Raw genomic sequence first — 21134 nt, forward strand, 5'->3', positions numbered from 1 at the left:
ATTCTAGTGTAGAGCCTACTCCATTTGTGTTGGTATTCATCACGGACCTTACAGCCTACTAACTGTTACACTAAAAAATGTCACCATGACTATTTACAGTTAGTATGGCTCTATCAACAGTCATGCTATCCTCTTAGGCAAGTCTTATGCCTTTGCTCTCCATGTCAAACTCCAAAAAGAGAGAAAGTCTTTATAAATGTATTTATCTCTGGGTACGCAGGTTCTCTCAACCTTACCTGCGGGTACGCACCCAATGTTCACAAAAGTTGCGTACTTGTACGCTCTGTATGTAAAGGGGCAGGTGCGTCCCCCTGTAAAGGTCAAAATGCGCAAGTTTCATCTTTAAAAAGTTACTTGTGGTCATTTCTAGAGCATTCTAGAAGGTTGTTCGACGTGTATTGAGCGCCTCCAGATGGTTCATGTACCCCTACCAAAGAGGAACTTATCCCATCAATAAGGGAGCTATCCCATCCAAAGAGGGGATTATCCCATTGATGGTGGACCTGATTAACTTCCTCTTGAGCACTATAAATACAGGCATTGGGCCAGAAGGAGGGGAGGTTGAAAGCTAAACATTTCTAAGGGTAGATGCTGCAGGAATTAGGACTCCCATTTAGAAGCTTGTGAGGAGAGATTGTCATCTTTGCTTGTTCTATTTTGGAAGTGGGTGAGCTTTGTCAAAGTAAAGGAGAACTCTTGATGGACCCTGGGAGGGACTTGCACAACACCAAGGCTCAGGTTGTAATTGTTCCTTTTGTTTCCTATTAATGCAAATGAGTCCATTCTTCTCAATAACTTGTTATTTATGAGTTGTTTCATGTACTCCTTGGTCTATGTGTTAAATATGTTTTATTCTATGAGATTATCAAGTGCTATTTAATCGTTTGATTGTTAGTGAACGCAGGTTTCAAAGTGAAGGAGGAGCTCATCCGGATCAGCGAGGCTGGACTGCTACAACAGCGTTGGACTACAGGTAGGATCTAAACACTTGATTTCTTATATAGTAAATGCATGTTTAGAGAAGGATTGCTCTTGTTTGTCTTGTTTGTCACTAGAGAGTCTTAGGCTCCTAGGGAGGTTGATTTGTGTCCGCACTATCGACTCTTTCCGCCTGACAAAATGGTGACTCCACTGGGGAATCCATTGATGTGAAAGTCTTTTCCTTTGTATGCAACTTTGATCTGAGAAAAGTCATTTATTTTCTGGTTTTTGGCTCTGTGACTTTGTGTTTGGGTGGGTTAGCTTAGGGTTAGATTCATTTTGGTTTTTCTTGGTTTTTTCAGTAGGACGCACCCTCTGAGTATTGCACAGTGCGTACTTGTACGCACTGTTGCTGTGTGCACAGAGCGGGCCCGCACCTGGCTTAACCGGTTGCCTGCGTCCCCTGCTAAAAATTAAGAAATTTCCATTTTTTGCATTTTTTCTCTTAGATTTTGCTTTTTATTAGTTTTTACTGCCCAGATCCATTAGTCTCTTGTCAAAGATCTTCACCTGAACTTGTTTCGATAGCATTGAGTGTTTTAGTGGATTTCATAGAAGTTTAAGTCCTAGGGTTTGATTTTTGAGTAGGTCTTGTAGTGACTTTGGCGGTAGAAGTTGTCAAGCCTTAGATCTCTCTGGTTTTGTCAGTCTTCTTAGAAGTCAGACCTGTCATAAAGTCTACCTGTGAGAGCAACTTACTTTTGAGTGGTCTCTTTGGCAAATTTCGAAGTGCTTGTTGATTGAGTATTGAATTCCATTTTACAAAAAGAACAAAAAGATTTGAGTTTTGTTTTGACTGGTCTTTTGATTCTGCATTAGCTGGTCCTTGACTTGATTGTGGTCAAGTAAAACAACCTAGAATCATCCTTGTAGGCTTTTGCCTCGTTAGGTTTGCTTAGAGTAAATTTCTTTTTGATTTGCTTGTGAGTCAAGTTTTCATAGATTTTATAGCTTTTGAGATTGATTTTTGTTAAAATAGATTTATATGCTTTATTAAATAAGAGAAAATACAAAAATATCTCCTTTGAAAGTTTTGTTTCAAGTAGCTTTGAGTCATTTTGAGAGAAAAAGAATTTTTTTCGTGCACGTAAGGAGTGGTCATGTTTGTATGCTTGGAAAGATAAAGAGAATTGTTTCTTTGATTGTCTTTACTAAGAAAGTTGTTTTCTATAAATTTTGCATTTCTCAACTCTCTTAGTTAGGAATTTCATTGAAAGAGAAAAGTAGCGTAAATCATCCTAGGTGCATTTTTGTAGTGGTTTGAGTCGAGTCTACACACCATTGGTTTCACTTCCGCTACCTTTTGTCTTTAAAAAAAACCATAAAATTAACGCTTAAAGTAAAATCAACGTAGTAACTTTTATTTACTAGGGCTCTGAAACACCAATTTAGATCAGGCTAGTGTCTTGGAGTAGGAGAGTAATTAACTCTCCAAGACAACAAAACCAAACAAGTAGCTTATCTTGTGATAGAATAAATCCAATTGTCTCATTTGTACTCTGGGAAAGCTCCTCTTAAAGGAGAAGCACGAGCTCGTGTCCGAACCAGTGAGGGGATCAATCCTCCCTCGTTGGGAACGACGCCAGACACGCATGTATTACAAACGGTAAACCTCGGATTAACCATTGTCGAGGAGCCAGGGGTCACTTGTCGGTAAACCTTGGATTATTGTCAAGGAACCAGCAAGGGGATTGAGCTTGATACTCTGCCCTTGCGTGCTGTCGGAGTGTAGACTGTTCCCCCAGGTGCATTTGTTGCGGTTGGTAACCTTAGTGACCATTATCTTTAAGATTCTACCGAGGTGACGGTGGAGGGAAGATCCCACTGTACCTGGAGCAGACGTCGGCTAGACTCACTTGGATTTTCCGGGGGGTTCACTTCACTCGAGATGGTTAAAGTGGAGGAACTTGTGCCGGTCTATTCATTAAGCAGGTTGCCGGGGTAACTGTTCCACCCGCCACTTCTGTACTGAATCCGGCGATGTTGGGTTTCATCTCCAACTAGCGTTTTTGGTCTGGAAGGCTACTGTTTGTGCTTGGTTTGACGCCCTAGATTCTTTAGGCGTGTGATTCAAATTTGTTTGGTTCTTTAGCGACTTTAGGTGGTTTGATTTGAGATTTTACTTTGTTTTCGTGTGTAGTAGTTAAAAGTTTTTAGCTGTGGCGGAATTACCGAGACAGTCCCGTAGACTTCGGGGCAAGTCACCTGAGATTGTTACCGGAACTGATTTGTTGAGGAAACTCCGTAGATCACGGGGTGGATCTCCTGAAGACGTCCCGGGTCAGTACAAAGGATTGAAGGTCCTTGTAACTCCTCCTAGTGGCAGTAAAGTAGGTTCACCTGAAGAAGGAGAATCTTCCTTGGTAGTCCATCCAGATTACCAAAGTCTAGAGACAGGTTATAATCCCGAAGCTGTTACAGTTTCTGAGCTTGCTGGTAGTTTTTCGTCTACTAGTGATATAGGCGAAGAACCTGAAATATCTGAACCTGTTACTCCGACTTCTAGTGTTCCAGATTCACCAAGGATAGAACGAGTTATCACCAAAAATCTTCCTACTGGTTTGATTGCTATTGAAGAACTTTCTCCAGAGGAAGAAATAGGCGTCTCTAACCTTGAAGATTAACTTACTATTGAGCTCAGGGAGCGTGAATCTATCTTTTACAGTCCTCCTAGAAGTACTACTTGGTACCTTTCATTAACTAATTATTTAGACAACTCAGGGATAGGTTTTTCTCCACCTCGTACTCCTTTTCCACCAGGAGGTATTTATACTCCTGTAAATATGTCTGGTCAGTCGTCCGTGTTTACTCAAACTCCTGAATCTTTCTTACACGGCGGTCCTTCTGTTCCCACTAGGTATCAGTCGCTTTCTGGTACCTTTGCGGGGGCATCTCCTCAACCCGTCGATCATGGGTTATTAGCTGGAAACAATGGTAATAGACCATTGGGTGTAGGGGACATTTACATGATGTCAGGATCCGTTCCTGTTTCTCAACCTCAAGGTGGCCAATTACCCCCTGGGGGGCAGCCTCAATTAACGCCTGGGGGGCAACCTCAAGGTACACAAATTGTGTCTGGGGGGCAACCTCAAGGCCAGTATGTACCTATGGTACAATACATGCCTCAAGGTCAACCCCAGCCTCAATATGTACCCCAGGGTCAACCTCAGTATCAATATCAACCTCAAGGGTATCAACCTCAAGGTCAAGGTCAACCCCAGTATCAGTATTTACCCCAAGGTTATCAACCTCAAGGTCAATACTCGAGTCAAGGTTATCAACCACCTCAGGGTCAGTCTTATGTTCAAGGTCTGGGAAATGTACCTTTCAATTATCAACCCTACCCTCAACCTGGTTACGGATCTCAGTATCCTCAACCTGTTACGGGTCAATACCCCGGAATGATAGTGTGGGATCCATCCCAAGGTCAACAGGTGTTGCAGCCAAGTATACAGTTGTTACCTCAAGCTGGACAACCCATAGTTTCTGGTTCACCCCAGCAACCGCAACCTGTCCAGTCAAATGTTCAAACTTCTGTAACTTCGGTAGTTACTCAGCCGCCAATTGCACCTAGTACTCCATCTCAAACGGCTGCTGCAACTACCGCTACATCTGCCGCACTTACTTCTGGAGTATCGACAGCTCCGGTTTCTACTGTCTCTGCAACCACTCCTCAGGCATCTTTATCGTTGTTTGGATCTACGATTCAAACCACGGTCCAGATGCCTATAGGTCAGCCTGGTATAAGTACGGTTGTCACTACTCAACCTCAATTTGTTCAACAACCGTACCAGGGACAGTACCAACAAGGGCAAGCTATCCAACAGCCGGTTTACCAGTATCAACCGTATCCTGGGTACACTTATCAACAACCTCAACAACCCCAGTACGGTCCGGTTAATCCTGGTTTTCCAGGAGGATATAATATCCCTAATGCGATTCCTGTTCCTAGTTATCCTGGATATCCTCCTCCTGGGACTGGTCTTGTGACCCAGAGTTTTAGAGATCCTAACCGGCAATTACCGTTTATCGCAACTTTGGATTTACCAGACTTGACGCGCCTAACGAATGATCCAATTCAATATCTTCAGTTCTGGCCGCCAATGCCAAATAAGTTGCCCAGTGATATACCCAAGTTCGAAGGTAAGCTTGGAGAGGATCCGTCCAATCATGTGATGACTTACCACCTCTGGTGTGCTTCAAATTCTATCTCGGATGATTCGATCCGCTTACGTCTTTTCCAGCGTACACTCATTGGTCTCGCGGCCAAGTGGTACATTGAGTTGCCACGGGCCTCTTTTTACAATTTTAGCCAGTTAGCTACCTCGTTCTTAACTCACTTTCAGTTGCCGGTCAGATACGATAACGGCACGGAGTTATTAACTTCACTAAAACAATCGACGTCCACGTATATTTCTGATCACATTCATGAGTGGAGACGTCGAAGGAGGTTAGTGAAAGTTTTTATTCCGGACCAAATCTTAGCTGAATGGTTTGTTAAATCATTATTACCAAAGATTACTGAAGATGTAGCTAAGGCCGGAGTAGTTACTGAGGAGCAAGTCATTGCTCAGGCGCAGTACCTTGACTTAGTTTATACTCAGTCAGGTACGTTACACGAGAAGATCCCAGATCTTCCAAAATCGAATCAAATCGCTGCTGCTCCTTCGGGATCTCATGCCGCTGATGGTATGATTGGTACGGTGAACACAAAGAGTAAGAAGAAGTCTTCCAAGAGTTCTACTACTCCTATAATCACCCTGCCTGATTCCCTGACAGGAGAGTCTTCTCCTGAACTTTCCGCCGATATTCACGCTGTAGAGTCATCTACAGCCAAATCAAAAAACGGTGGAAAGAAGAAAGGGAAGAAGAAGGCTAAAGCAGACAAGGCTCCGAAGGAGAAAACAGAAAAGTCGGAAACCAATGACGAAAAGCGCAAACCTCGATATCCTTGTCTTATTTGTGAAGAGGATCATTTTACAAGAGATTGCCCTCATCGGGCCGAGGTTGTGAAAATAGTCAAAGGTTCTCCCACTCCTGCTGTGTTGAAAGATCCATTTCCAAAGCAGGAGAGTAAGATGATAGGTTCTTCCTCGACTGCCAGTGAAGAACCCATTTTGATGATGTCTCATGTGAGGATTGCGACTCGATCGCAAGATTATGGTAGTAAGAATCCTGTTGATGGTAAGGAAGCAGAATCTTCTCATTCTAATCCATCAACCTCAGCTCCTGGTTCCGATCCACTACAGATCGAAAAACCTAACCCGGACTTAGTAATCAAACCGCCCGCCAAGGGTGTACTTCGAAGGTCTGCTTTCAATCCACATGCGAGAGCAGCCCAGAATTACAACATTGTTGAGGACTTAGCTGTTTCACCCTCAGCAATGTCGGCTTTAGAAGTGCTGCAATCATGCCCAGCACAACAAAATTACTTTTGTCGGCTATCGGAGCTGTTGATGTTCAGGACCCGAATCTGATAATCTTCGATCTAGAAAATAGTACACCGCGTCTACCCCATCAAATGGCTTTCCAAATTCCAGTGATAGTCAAAAACAGGCCTATTCATCGGACTGTGATTGATGAGGGAGCTTCTACGTGTATTATGTCGATTCAGTGTTGGAGATCGCTTGGTTCTCCTTCGCTGAACCAATCCCCGACCATCCTTAAGGCCTTTGATGGCCGTGGGTTCCGTCCGTTTGGTATTCTACAGGAATTGCCTATAGGGGTAGAAGGTAAAACCGTTAGTCTGGATGTGGAGGTGGTTGATGCCCCTCTAGACTACAACCTTCTTTTGGGTCGAAGTTGGTCATATGCTATGACAGCGGTCGTTTCATCGGTCTTCAGAGTAATAAAGTTTCCACATAACGGTAAGATCGTGACAATTGATCAGCTGACATACTTTTCATCCGACCCAGCCTCTTCAGAGAGTATCCAGCATGTCGGTAAGACGACAATTCCTTATAGGGACGTTGGCGTAGGTTTAGTTAAAGATTCCGGTTTACTGGGAACTTTTCCTTTCCCTCCAATCAACGCAGACCCTTCATTTGCATCAATTCATATGATTACATCAGACACCATTATTTACGATGATCCTTGGATTGTCCCATCTGAATCTGAGATAGACTCATTCGGTGATGCTATGCCTTTGAGTCCATATGAAATTGCTTATGAAGCCGTCATGTCTTTTACCGACTCGCGTTCAACCCAAATCGACCAAATGAATGTGGTCAGTGAAGAATCACTTTTCACATCAACCTTAGAACGGATAGCGTTTCCCGAAGTCGTGTCATCTGACAAGCAACTTCGCGAAATCCTAAGTGTAGACGATCTACCATGGGAAGATCTTCATCATAGATCTTCGTTTTTACCTGAGGATGATGCTTTTGAAAATGATTTTTCATCTATCTTTACCGCTGAATATGTCAAAGACGCTCAGAATCCAACGAAACATCCTGATTCAGAGTTGAATTTAGGGAATATTTCTCGCACTATTCCCATTGACATTTCAGTGAAGCCCGGAATTGAGGAAAACATTCATATAGGTGCCTCATGTACAGAAGATGAAATTCAAACTTACAAGGCCCTATTCCAAGAATTCTGCGATGTGTTTGCCTGGTCTTACGAGGAAATGCCAGGAATCGACCCTGCCATTGTTGTTCATGAAATAAAGACCTACCCGGACGCTAAACCCGTCCGGCAACGGTTGCGTCAGATTCACCCTCGGAAAGCGGCTGCGATTAAAGCAGAAGTCGAGAAGCTGTTGAAAGCAGGTTTCATTTATCCGATCCCGTTAACGGATTGGGTATCGAATATTGTTCCGGTTAACAAGAAACAAGGAACAATAAGAATCTGTATCGATTATAGGGATATAAATCGAGCTTGTCCAAAAGACAACTATCCAACGCCTTATATCGATCAAATAATTGATGATTGTGCCGGAAGTGAAATGTTTTCCTTTATGGATGGTTTTTCGGGCTATAATCAAATCAATATTCTACCTGCCGATCAACCAAAAACGGCATTCATTTGTCCATGGGGGACATTTGCTTACTGCAAATTACCTTTTGGGCTTAAGAATGCCGGAGCCACTTTTCAACGGGCGATGTCTTACGCATTTCATGACATCAAGCACATTGTGCAACCGTACCTCGATGATTTTCCTGCTCATTCTTTACATCGAGCTGATCACCTTGTCCACTTACGAGCAATCTTTATGAGGTGTAGGCATTATCGTATTCGGTTGAATCCACACAAGTGTGTTTTCTGTATAGAAGCGGGTCGATTGCTGGGATTTGTTGTTTCAAAAGCCGGCATTCGCGTCGATCCCTCGAAGGTCGAAGCTATCATCAAATTGCCTCCTCCTTCGAGTTTGCGCCAACTCCAAAGTTTGCAAGGGAAAGCAAACTTTTTACGCCGATTCATTCCAAACTACGCCGAGGTCACTAAGGGTTTTACACGGTTGTTGAAACAGAACGCTCAATTCTTTTGGGACGAGATTGCCCAACAATCTTTTGATGCACTTAAACACGCGTTGACCCATGCACCGTTGTTGCATCCTCCCAACTACAACCAGGACTACTTCTTATACCTCGCAGCTTCGCATTCCACTATTGGAATGGTGTTAGTTCAAGAAGATGAATTCGGAACGGAACATGTGATATATTATCTTAGTAGGACGTTAAACCCCACTGAGCTAAAATATTCGCATGTGGAGAAATTGGCCCTGGCAGCCGTTCAAGCTGTCCAGCGTTTTCGTCACTACATTCTTCTTCGTAAAACTACAGTTATTTCGGATTGCAACCCTATGATTTATATTTTGACAAAACAACTGCTAGGGGGCAAGTACTCTAAATGGATCGTTATCCTGCAAGAGTTCGACTTGGAGTTTGAGAAGTCCAAGTCTAAGAAATCCTTAGTTTTTGCGGAATTGATGTGTGATTTCCTGCGTGCTGACACAGAGACTGTGGCAGAGGAGTCCATTGCGGACGAATCTTTGTTTCTTATCAGTACTTTAGATCCGTGGTACGGGGATATAATCATCTATCTCCAAACCCAAACCTTTCGGCCTGAAGCTTCAAAGTCAGAACGTCGAAAAATTCGGTTTCAATCCCAGCAATACAAGATTATTGGAGATACACTTTATCGCCGGGGGGCAGACTTAGTTTTTCGACGTTGTTTAACTCACGAAGAGGCTGAGAGGGTTTTGAATGATTGTCACTCTGGAGCATGTGGCGGTCATATGTCTGGGTATGCCACAGCTCAGAAGGTGTTGCGCGCTGGCTATTTCTGGCCGTCCATGTTTAAAGATTGTATCATTGCAGTCCGGAAATGCCACAACTGTCAAGTGTTTGATCGCAAGATGCGCGCACCACCTGCTCCTCTCCACCCTATAATTGTCGTTGGTCCATTCGCCAAATGGGGTATCGATTTTATTACTTGTAACCCTCACTCGGCCGGGGGGCATGCGTATATCATCCTCGCGGTTGATTATTTTACTAAATGGGCCGAGGCGATGCCTACATTCGACGCAAGCGGCAAAACAGCTGCAGTTTTCGTATTCAATCATATTATAACTAGGTTTGGTGTCCCACAAGCAATCATCACTGACCATGGGAGCCATTTTCGAAACATCATGATGACTGAGCTTACAAGCCAGCTTGGTTTGCGCCACGATAGCTCTACTCCTTATTATCCGCAAGCCAACGGTTTGGTTGAGTCTATCAACAAAGTTCTGGTTATCATGATCCGACGAACCATTGGTATTCATCGGTCGAATTGGCACAACATGTTATTTTCAGCGCTATGGGCATATCGAACTTCAGTGAAAACTTCAACAGGGTTCACTCCTTTCCAGCTAGTTTATGGCTTGGAAGCGGTGTTACCCATTGAATGCGAAATCCCATCACTTCAAATGGCTGTCGAATTACTCCCAGCTACTTCCGAAGAGGAGAAACGTTTATTATACTTAGCTCAATTAGATGAGACTCGACGTGACGCTGCATTGGCAATCGAGACTCACGCAAAGCGAATGAAAGCTCAGTATGATAGAAATGTGACCCCTCGAAGTTTTTCAGAGGGAGACCTAGTGCTATTATATGATCAAGCTAACGATAAGCTAGGTGCTGGAAAATTCGTTCCTATGTGGCATGGACCCTACATTGTAAAGCGAAAGCTAGCAAAAGGGGCCTATGAGTTGGTAGATTTTGATGGGGACTCTTTGGGTAAACCCAGAAATGGACTTTACCTTAAGAGGTATTATGCTTAAATGATGGGTATGGAGAATGTTAGTTAGGTTAGGTTTTCTTTCTAGCTAGTATGTTTGTTAGTTTAGATAGTGTGCTTAGCTTAGAGAGTGTGTTTTTAGTCGTTATTCTGGCTTATCTTGGTTTTACTCTTGATATTGCAGATGTCGACGCCTCTCCAAACATACATTGGATTTGCTGATGGTGCTTGTCGTAGTACACGGAATATCTCTTCCGCAGCTTGGGTTATCTATTCGCCCTCTGACGAGTTAGTTTCTATGCATGGGGTAAGCCTCGGTCAAACGACGAACAACATTGCAGAATACAGTGCAGTGGTTGAATTATTGTCTGAATCTATTTCATTTGGAATTCGACGTTTGATAGTGAGGTTAGATTCTGAACTCGTTGTATTACAGCTTAATAGAGTATATGCCATTAGAAATCCTGTGTTATTAAGGTTGTTTTTGAGAGTGCGTCTCTTGGAACGTGAATTTGATTACATTGAATATCAGCATATTCCAAGGTCTTTAAATACATTAGCAGATGCAATTGCTTCTCGAATGTTGGACAGACATTTACGATAATCATGCAAGTAAATTTAAAAACATTTCATCACATATGTTAAACAAAATAAGCCGGTAATAATGATATATATATAAGTAGGAGTGTGTCAAAAAATATACATCGTCTTCGATCATAGGTTGAAAAACACCTTATGATCGGCAAAATGATAAGTACAAAAAACCAAAAATGACATATGTGTCTACAAAGTGACTAGCCAATCACTGGTGGTGCTCTCTATACGAGACCACTGCCCGCGCTACCCTACACAGGAACCCTCTGATAGGTCCTAGGACTGCAACCACATAGCGCTGAAGTCGAATAGGAATGTCATCTATGGTGGTCTCTGGTATATCCGCCGTCAGACGCTCTAGATCCCGTTCCAGCTCGACTAAGGCCTCTGCGGCCGCATCCTGTGGGGCGGGTGCTGGTACAGCTGGTACTCTTCTCTCAAAAGCCCGGAGATTGGCCGGACGCCGTGGACCTACATCTGCATTTTGAAAATTTTCCACTGTCAGTTTTGAGACGATATATATAAAAAACAAAAAAAAAAAATAGATAACTTAAAAACTTGTGAAAAATAAAGTACCTCTGTCATCCCATTGTTCTCCCTGTGGAAGAACCATGTCTGGATCACCTCGAAAATCTACTCCGGCATACGGAAAGTCCTGGATCGCAAAAACCTGGTCCTCTAACCAGTGAAAATAACCAGCAGGGAATCGAACAACTGCCGCGCCCTCGTCAGGATGCCGGGCCATCACCGTAACCCATCGTATCAGCTTTGGCTCCCGAGGACCCAAGATATCAACAGTAAGATGCTGAGGGATCAGCATCGGAACTCTCTCTAAGGCAAAGCTCACAACTAGAGGCCCATATCCAAAGGTCTTCAGTTGTCCATTCTTTGCCCTAGTCAGTTGGGCCTTCATATTGGCCGACACAGCATCGCACCAGTTGAAGATGGTGCCTCGGAAACAGTCAATTGCCATCCGCATTTGGGACCCGGTGGAAATATGTAAAGCGGCTGCACCGCAAATTCTGGTAACCGTGAAAGCTATAACCTTGAGTTCACGCCGAGAGATGTATTTGATTTCTACGCCTTTCGCATGGTTTTGATTGGGTATGCACCAATCTGCCCGGAGACTAGCAAGGGATTGGCCACCCGGCCTGGTCCCGGCTAGATTGAGTTGCTCACCCCTATTTGGCAAGCCAGTGAGAAAGTATATGTCAGAGGGCTCTATCTCGAGCTGGTGCCCTCCGATGTAAAAACATTGCTCATGAATGTTCCATCTCTCAACCAGCCACTCCAAGAATCTCACCTGAGCCCTCATGCCAGGTATGGCCCAGTATTTATATAGTCTGCATGCTTTTAGGGCATCAATGGAAGGTTGATGATTGATTGCGGCTAAATCAACGTCCTCGTGCTCTCTTTCTCTCCAATCCAACATGGTGAGTGCCCTACACACCAAGAAATAAAGATTAGAATTAATTTGGGAAAATTCAAATGGTTATTTTTGGGGTTTGGGGTTTCAAATTCCGCCTTTCGCGGGGGACGCACCCCGCGTTTAGGACACAGAGCGTCGGGACGCAACTGGCCTGAAGGTGGGCTGCGTACCTCGACCTTTTTCCTGTATAGGAAAAGGTCGAGGGACGCAGGTCACCCTTAGGGCACCTGCGTACCCCGCAGAGCGGTTTTTAAAACCTAAAACCCCCCAAAAACCAAAACTAAAACCTAAAACAAAATTTTAATCGGATGAAATTGAAGAGGAGGATGTTGTGAAATACCTGGAAGAGACGGCGTTCGATTCTGACGGTCGGATTCTCCGCAATGACCACAGGAAGTTTCTTGCCAAAAGCCCTTTTCTCAACCTCAACAGTAAAATGGTAAAAATGACATGGTAAAAAGTCTTTTTATAGGTTTTTTGGATGAATGAATGCTAGGTTTGTTTATTTTTCACCATGGAAGGATATTTTTCAATGTATTTTTGCCTATCTTAAACAGGTATGAGTAATGTGTCATTTTTGTGCAGGACAAAGGGATTTAGAGGGAAAATTGTCATTTTTCACGAACCAAAATATCAGAGTCATCTTTTAAGCCCTTTTCTGACTCCTAAAATATGAAAAGATTGCCGAGCATTTCTTTTACACTCGTTAAAATGGAATTAAAAGACGGTCCCCTTATAGCCCTTTTCTGACCGTAAAAACATGAAAAGGTTGCCAGGTTTTTGTCGTTTCAAACTCGATATTGGAAATAAAACGACGTGTCCTTAATCGCTTTTTACTTTTCAGGTCAGAGACACTAATCATGAAAGTACTCCTTGGTCGCAAGATCAAGCGGTTCTCCCAGGTATTATTTTATACTTTTTCGGGCTTGGGGGACACAAATTTACGAAAAAGTTCAACCTGGAGTCTTCTTAAGTTTTTCAGACTCTCTAAAATTGAAAAACGCCGAGTTTCTCCTATACTGGGCTCGTTAAAATTTCACAGTAAAGGACCTGTTCAATTACAAACAGGAACGAACCACTCCTTCCTAGGGTTCGAATCAAAACTAGGTTGGACTCATCCGAAGGATGAGCTTATAATCAAGCATATGTTATCCTCCTCAAGCTTGTTAAAAATAAAGAGGTACTTGCCAGAAATGGTGGGGGAAAAGAGAGAAGAATGAGCCTATTTGTTATCCTTTGTCTCAGAAGAAACCTTATTACCACTCTTGAACACGACACTTTTCATTCACCTGGGTTGGGAAATCCTTTACCTCACAGTTGATCAAACCACATTGAAAGTCTTCAGCTGGGTTCCGGGGATTAACTTTGAGTCGTTTATCACCAAGCCATCTGTTGTGTCGTTATGTGTTCAAGAGGTCTGTAAGCAAAACTTTCATCTGCAAAATACTTGTCATCCATTTGACCATCCCTAGTCCTTACAGCAACATTTCTTCAACTTGAACAATGATTTCGTGTTGTGGGCTTGCCTGCAACGGGTCGCTTTCTATCGACATCAGCACATTATCTAGAGAGATGACTTAGAAATCGTCAGTACCTTGAAGTCTGCATGCATCAATGGCAGGTTTCTCGCCTTTGACGTCAATTTACATCATTGACTTTCGATCGAAGGATTCCGTGAAATGTTCGACATCAACTCATTCATTCACATCTCATGGATTGTACTGGGTACTTTGAGAACCATTGACATTACTGGTGGTCTCTCTCACACTTGTTAACAGTTTACATCATCGACTGGTAATCAAGTGGTTTCTACCATGTTCGACATCAACTCATTTATTCGCATGGCTAGAATCGTACCAATTCGGGAAGTAGAAATGGAGACCCTGGATCTAGTTTCCACCATCCAGGCTGCGAGGAGTTTTGTATTCATTATCTAAGTAGACTAATCATAAACAGATGGCTGCGCCCATACTGTGTCTACAAAAGTCTACGATTATGATGTACTACAAGATCATTCTTGTATCAGAGTAGTTAGTCAGTTAGTTAAAGTTTTGATCTGAGTATGGGAATGCCTACCTCAGTGATGATATAATCTTATACATGTATTTTGTGTTGAAAATTGCAGGTTATGACCAGGCTCTCCACGAGATAATCCTTGAAATGATAAAGCGCTTCACCCTTCCTAGATTTACAAAACCCTAATCTATTACAGGCTTCGCACTTTAGGGGGAAATCTGTTACACTAAAAAATGTCACCATGACTATTTACAGTTAGTATGGCTCTATCAACAGTCATGCTATCCTCTTAGGCAAGTCTTATGCCTCTGCTCTCCATGTCAAACTCCAAAAAGAGAGAAAGTCTTTATAAATGTATTTATCTCTGGGTACGCAGGTTCTCTCAACCTTACCTGCGGGTACGCACCCAATGTTCACAAAAGCTGCGTACTTGTACGCTCTGTATGTAAAGGGGCAGGTGCGTCCCCCTGTAAAGGTCAAAATGCGCAAGTTTCATCTTCAAAAAGTTACTTGTGGTCATTTCTAGAGCATTCTAGAAGGTTGTTCGACGTGTATTGAGTGCCTCCAGATGGTTCATGTACCCCTACCAAAGAGGAACTTATCCCATCAATAAGGGAGCTATCCCATCCAAAGAGGGGATTATCCCATTGATGGTGGACCTGATTAACTTCCTCTTGAGCACTATAAATACAGGCATTGGGCCAGAAGGAGGGGAGGTTGAAAGCTAAACATTTCTAAGGGTAGATGCTGCAGGAATTAGGACTCCCATTTAGAAGCTTGTGAGGAGAGATTGTCATCTTTGCTTGTTCTATTTGGAAGTGGGTGAGCTTTGTCAAAGTAAAGGAGAACTCTTGATGGACCCTGGGAGGGACTTGCACAACACCAAGGCTCAGGTTGTAATTGTTCCTTTTGTTTCCTATTAATGCAAATGAGTCCATTCTTCTCAATAACTTGTTATTTATGAGTTGTTTCATGTACTCCTTGGTCTATGTGTTAAATATGTTTTATTCTATGAGATTATCAAGTGCTATTTAATCGTTTGATTGTTAGTGAACGCAGGTTTCAAAGTGAAGGAGGAGCTCATCCGGATCAGCGAGGCTGGACTGCTACAACAGCGTTGGACTACAGGTAGGATCTAAACACTTGATTTCTTATATAGTAAATGCATGTTTAGAGAAGGATTGCTCTTGTTTGTCTTGTTTGTCACTAGAGAGTCTTAGGCTCCTAGGGAGGTTGATTTGTGTCCGCACTATCGACTCTTTCCGCCTGACACTAACCACCACAATACTGGGTCTCAAACCTCTCTGCTATTTCAGAATTTGATGCAGCCTTCACATAGAGACACCACTGAAATCACATGCCCATATTCTCATGAGACACCTCTCTTAAGCTTGACCTATCAGAAGAGAACCAAGAATATGCCATCCTACTTCCTAGCTCAAACCCATTAAGGTATGTGGCATTCTTGTGAACCATCACATGATGATCTTGCCCTTGGTGGATGATCATGTCCTCCCTTTAACATCCCTTACTCGACCCTCTAACTCAGCCTACTTTAGGACTACATCTCTCCTAGCTTCCTTGATAAAATGATATCCATCTCACTTGAGGTTCTTTCCTTCATCCTAAGGCAACCTTAAATATATTTTCCTATGTCTCTTAGGAACCCTCTATAACCTATGGGTTTTATCCACTAGACCTTATGAAATATTATTTTCCCTTTTTAATTTTCTTTTATATTTTAAACCCCGTCTTTGGTCCAAAAACCCTTCGCTTGGGTTCTTTTCCCACAAATCCTTTTGTGACAAAACTCACACAAACCCGTCACAATAAGCTTGTGGAGTACCTCTAAAGCTACACAATTCAACAACATAGTCTAGTTGTACTAACCTTAACATGTTCAAGCTCTTGTAGTCAAGTGAGGACTTGGTTGGGTTGCCAAGTTGCAAATTAAGTAAGCGTATTTGTGAGGGCATGATAACTAGGGAGGTTTTCGGCATGCCAAGGAATGAAAAGGCATGCTAACACATGTTGGACAATTTCAATGCATGCTAAGGAGTGTTAGGGAGTGTCAAGGCATCACAAAGGAGAACTAGGTCAAAATTCATGGAAAGGAAAGATTAAGAGTGTGTGCCAGGGAGTGTCAGTGAATTCAAGTGTGCCAAGGGCGAAGTGTGTTATGATAATTTCGAATAGGATTTTCATGAGGAAAACCTACCATTGTGATAAGGGGCTCAACATAGAATCTTTAGACAAAGGGAGACTTTGCACTAGGCATGACACTTTTTTTCCTTTAGCTATTATGTTTATATGAGATGTGGCGCACTTTGGCCACATGCTCATGTTTTAAACTATTCTATATAATTGCATATTGTACATTGTTGTGTATAATTTTTGGGGCACTCGGATTGTGTCAGATTATATCTTATGTGTCTTGTGCATCTTGTGGATCTTGTGGTTCTTGCAAACTCTTAGTTAATTATCTACATTTTATATGAACTAGACATACACGTGAAATATTGCCTGTGTAAGTTATGTTACTTAATTGTTTTATGGCCATGGATAGATGTGATCCTTTTCTTGGTAACTAGTTAATTGGGAAAATTTGAGCTTCGACATGAGTGACCTAAGATGAGATACGTGTAGTTTTTAGGTGAACAAGGCATAATCTACTTGTAGTAGGTGCAATTGGTCAAGTTTTTGTGGCTGAAGTAAGCTAATGTCACATGAACTGTAGTAGCCAAGGACATGATTGGGTTCCCAATTCGCGAAAAAATGTAAGGCTAGATATGAGGGTATGAGTGTCAACGTGTGCTAGGGAATGCTAGGGCATGCTAACATGTGCTAGATAGTGTGAAGGCATGTGAAACATGCTAAGATGTGCCAAGTGCTAAGGCATGCCAATATGTGCAAGGGTGTGACAATGCATGTCAGGGAATGTTAAGGAAACAAAAGGGAGAAAGAAGTTAAACTACAAGGAAGTGAACACACAAGAGGGTTAATAAGTCATCAATTTTCCTTTTCCAAGAGGGGAATGCTAGCCACACCAACACTAGTTGCCAATAGGTGCCAAGTGCCAAGTCTTAGTGCATTCTAAGTACCAAAACTTCGTATGTTGCCTCTCATGTACTTTCCAATAATTGATCTCAAATAAATTTAATATTAAACCATGCCAAAGCATACCAAGGGATCTCAATGCATGCCAAACATGTTAAGACTTTCCAAGCGCAAACACGTGCCAAGTGCCAATGTGTGTCAGGGAGTTTTATGCATGCTATGAAGTGGCATGGCATGTCTAAGCGTGTGAAGGTGTGTTAGAGAGTAGGAGGGTCCATGGTTCTGGGGATTGATGGGTCTATTCATCACACCATAGTTCCTTGCTTTTGATGCAAACACCATGGTGGTAACCAGAATGCCGGTGTGGATCCGACTTCACAACCTCCCCCTTCATTTCTGGGAGGAGTGAGTACTTTCAAGAATCGAGAACATCATTGGGAAATATATCAAAACTGATACCCAAATATTGGAAGAAAGTATCTTCAAACATGCCCGAATATGTGTGGAAGTAGATCTTAGCAAAGGATTACTGGATCACATTCATCTTATTCATAAGTAGATGAATTGGACCCAGACACTAGACTATGAGAACACAACGTTCAAATGTAGAATCCGCAAACAAACATGTCATCTACAAAAAAGACACTGACAAAAAGAAGAAGAATGGGAAGCAGCCCAAAGGATGGAACTTCCCTCCACCCCACCAGGCCAAGGAGGAAGATGAAGTAGAGGAGGAACCTATACTCACCAGGAACACCTAGACAACATAGGTCCTAGAAAACCAAGGGGAAATCCCTCAAGACCTTAATGAAATGCAGGAAAACCAGGAACAAATAGAAAATAATACAGAAGATATGGAAACAAGTAGGTATAAATGTACCCATTCAATAGATAAGTCAGACTTAGCCAAGGATATTGCAAGGCTTGGCTATCAACTTTCACTTGTCTGTGACACGTCATCCCAAGGGGAATGATGAAGGGTGTAAAGAAAGAAGGGGATAAAAGCCTAGCTTATCTCCTTTGTATATTAGTTTTGTTATTTTTCATGTTTCTTATTATCATCAGTCACAGACTCGATGATGCTTTGGTTCTCAGTAAAATGTAACATGTAATTTTGTTTTAACTAATAAAATTATGCCTTTTTCCTTGGAAAAAAATAGTCAAGATAGAAAGATAATTTTGGCTTTTAAGATTGGGGTTTATTTCCTCCTTATAATATCATAGTTTACATTATCCATCTAGCTATTTATTGCCCCATTATTTCTCATTAGATTTGGAAGTAATAATATTTTTAATATTATCTAGATTATGCAGGATGAACTTCTTTTTTCCCCAATGGTCTAGCCAAGTCTAGGCTTAAGTTGAAGGTAATGGGTTTGGCTAGAATTAGAAGAATTTTAGGAAACCTCTTGACATCCATGTTGTATAAATTCTTCTTGTACATAAGATACCTAATTGTATCCATGCTTGAAATGGGAAAATTGATTTTTCAATCAAGAGGATAAGGTAGGGATTATTTCTTTTAATATTAAAGTTGTAGGTTATAAAATGATTTTTGGATCTATTTAATATTCCTCCATGATTATTTAGATATAACACAACACCAAAGCTTGCATCCATATAAAATAAAATGAGTGACAAGAGTCTCAAAGATGAATATTTTTTAATCTCAACTTTAAAGGTTCATTGGCTTACAATTGTTTTCAAACTCATAGTAATCTTTCCAACCTCCATTTATCATTTTCTTAATGCTATAATTCAAATTGAGCTTATTATGGATGTTAATTCTCATATATTTGTATGAAGAAACTTCCTCCAAGGAGCTATTCTCCTAATGAAACTATCATAAGTGATATTTTTGGATCTAATTATCATGACTTTAGTTTTGTTGGTATTAAAAGTCATACCCATATTGTAGCACAAATCTTTGAGGATTTTGAGTTTCTTGCAAAGAGCATAATGGCTCCTTTCCAAAGATCAATATTGTTGGCATAAAGGAGAAGAATTATGACATATCAGTGAGTGTGGGGCCAACGCAACCTCCATATTTCAAACACTATTTTAGCTTATCAATATATATGTCAAAAATGGTAGGGGATAAGGGACACCCTTGCTAGACTCCAATATTACATTTAATTTCTTTAACTCTCAGTGGTCCTAACATTGGAAACATCATTCTCGTACAACCTTGTCACAACAATCCTCAACTTGACAGGAATCGTTATCTCTTATAGTTGTTTCGATTGCTTTTTTTCTACAAATAAGGTCAAAAACTTTTATAAAGTCAATAAAACAAAAAAAGAGATGAGTTCCATTATTGTCTAAAAGTAACAATATGGTTCAGAGTTAAATGATATGTCCTAAACCCAACTTGACTCATAAACATTATTTGATTCATTTTTAATTTTATTTAATTATATAAATTTATTCTCTAAATTATTAATTTTTGAATTTTATGATTTAATAATTATTTATAATTATATAAAATTATTGAGTTACCTCGTATGTTTCTACAATCACAATTTTTTCCCATTTGAAAAATGATCACTTTTATATTTCTATTTATATCATATTAAAAATGTTATTTTAAAATTTGAAATTTTGACAAAAATATTAATTTTCTTTTTATTTATTTAAAAAAATTATTATGCTTATAAATATAGGTATTTTTATTTTGGAATGATGTTTCTATAATTTTAATTTACCTATCGATAATTATGAAGTGGATGATAAATATTTAACCTCTAAGGAATATTCTAGAATATCCATAATAGTACATACAAATCAAAGGTTGAGATTAATTTCCAAAGTAGTTATATACTCTTTTTCCCTTTTAATATTCTAAACTAGCAATTGTCCCAAAAGGTACAAAGAGAGGCCTATATGATTATTAAATTGGAATTGTTAAATTTTTTTAGAAGAGTTAATTGGTTTGTGGAAAACCTTGTTTTCTTGGACTGGATCATTGTGCAATTACTTTTCAGGAACACATTGAATGTCTTATTTCATTTTAGAGTAAGTTAATTACCCAAAATCAAGAGGTTAAGTTAATTATCCAAAATCAAGAAACCTCTATAGATGGCCAAGCATATATGAAGAATACATCTCATTCATATGCAATGCTTCAAGATCCTGGAAGCTAACAGCATTCCAGAGGCTGGACTTCACCTGTGAAGATGTCTTGGAGTGTTTGAAAGAGGAAAATATTATTGGAAAGGGAGGAGCAGGGGTTGTGTACAAGGGTTCGATGCGGAGCGGTGAGGAATTTGCAGTGAAGAGGTTGCCTGGGATTGGAAGAGGGTCTTCTCACGACCATGGTTTTGCTGTAGAGATTCAGACTTTGGGCAAGATTCGACATCGCCATATAGTGAGACTGTTGGGGTTTTGCTCAAATCAAGAAATCAATCTGCTTGTTTACGAGTACATGCCAAACGGAAGCCTGGGAGAGTTACTGCATGGGAAGAAAGGTGGGCATTTACAATGGGCTACCAGATACAAGATTGCTGTTGAGGGAGCTAAAGGGCTCTGCTATTTACACCATGATTGCAGCCCGATTATAATACACCATGATGTAAAGTCCAACAACATTCTCTTGGATTCCAATTTTGAGGCCCATGTAGCCGATTTCGGCCTTGCAAAGTTTTTGCAGGATTCTGGGGCTTTGGAATGTATGTCTTCCATTGCAGGTTCCTATGGTTGCATTGCTCCAGGTAAACAATCAAGCTTATCTCCTTGCCTTTAATATTATTTCAATGTGAAATTTCCATGCCCTCTGTTTCTCTGAAGAGAATCAATTAGATGCGGGTCCACACAAAGAACCTAAGACTATTACAGC

Source organism: Pinus tabuliformis, chromosome J (assembly GCF_031772625.1).
Source record: "Pinus tabuliformis cultivar Carrire ecotype Pingquan chromosome J, CPIR1, whole genome shotgun sequence".
Lineage (NCBI taxonomy): Eukaryota > Viridiplantae > Streptophyta > Pinopsida > Pinales > Pinaceae > Pinus > Pinus tabuliformis.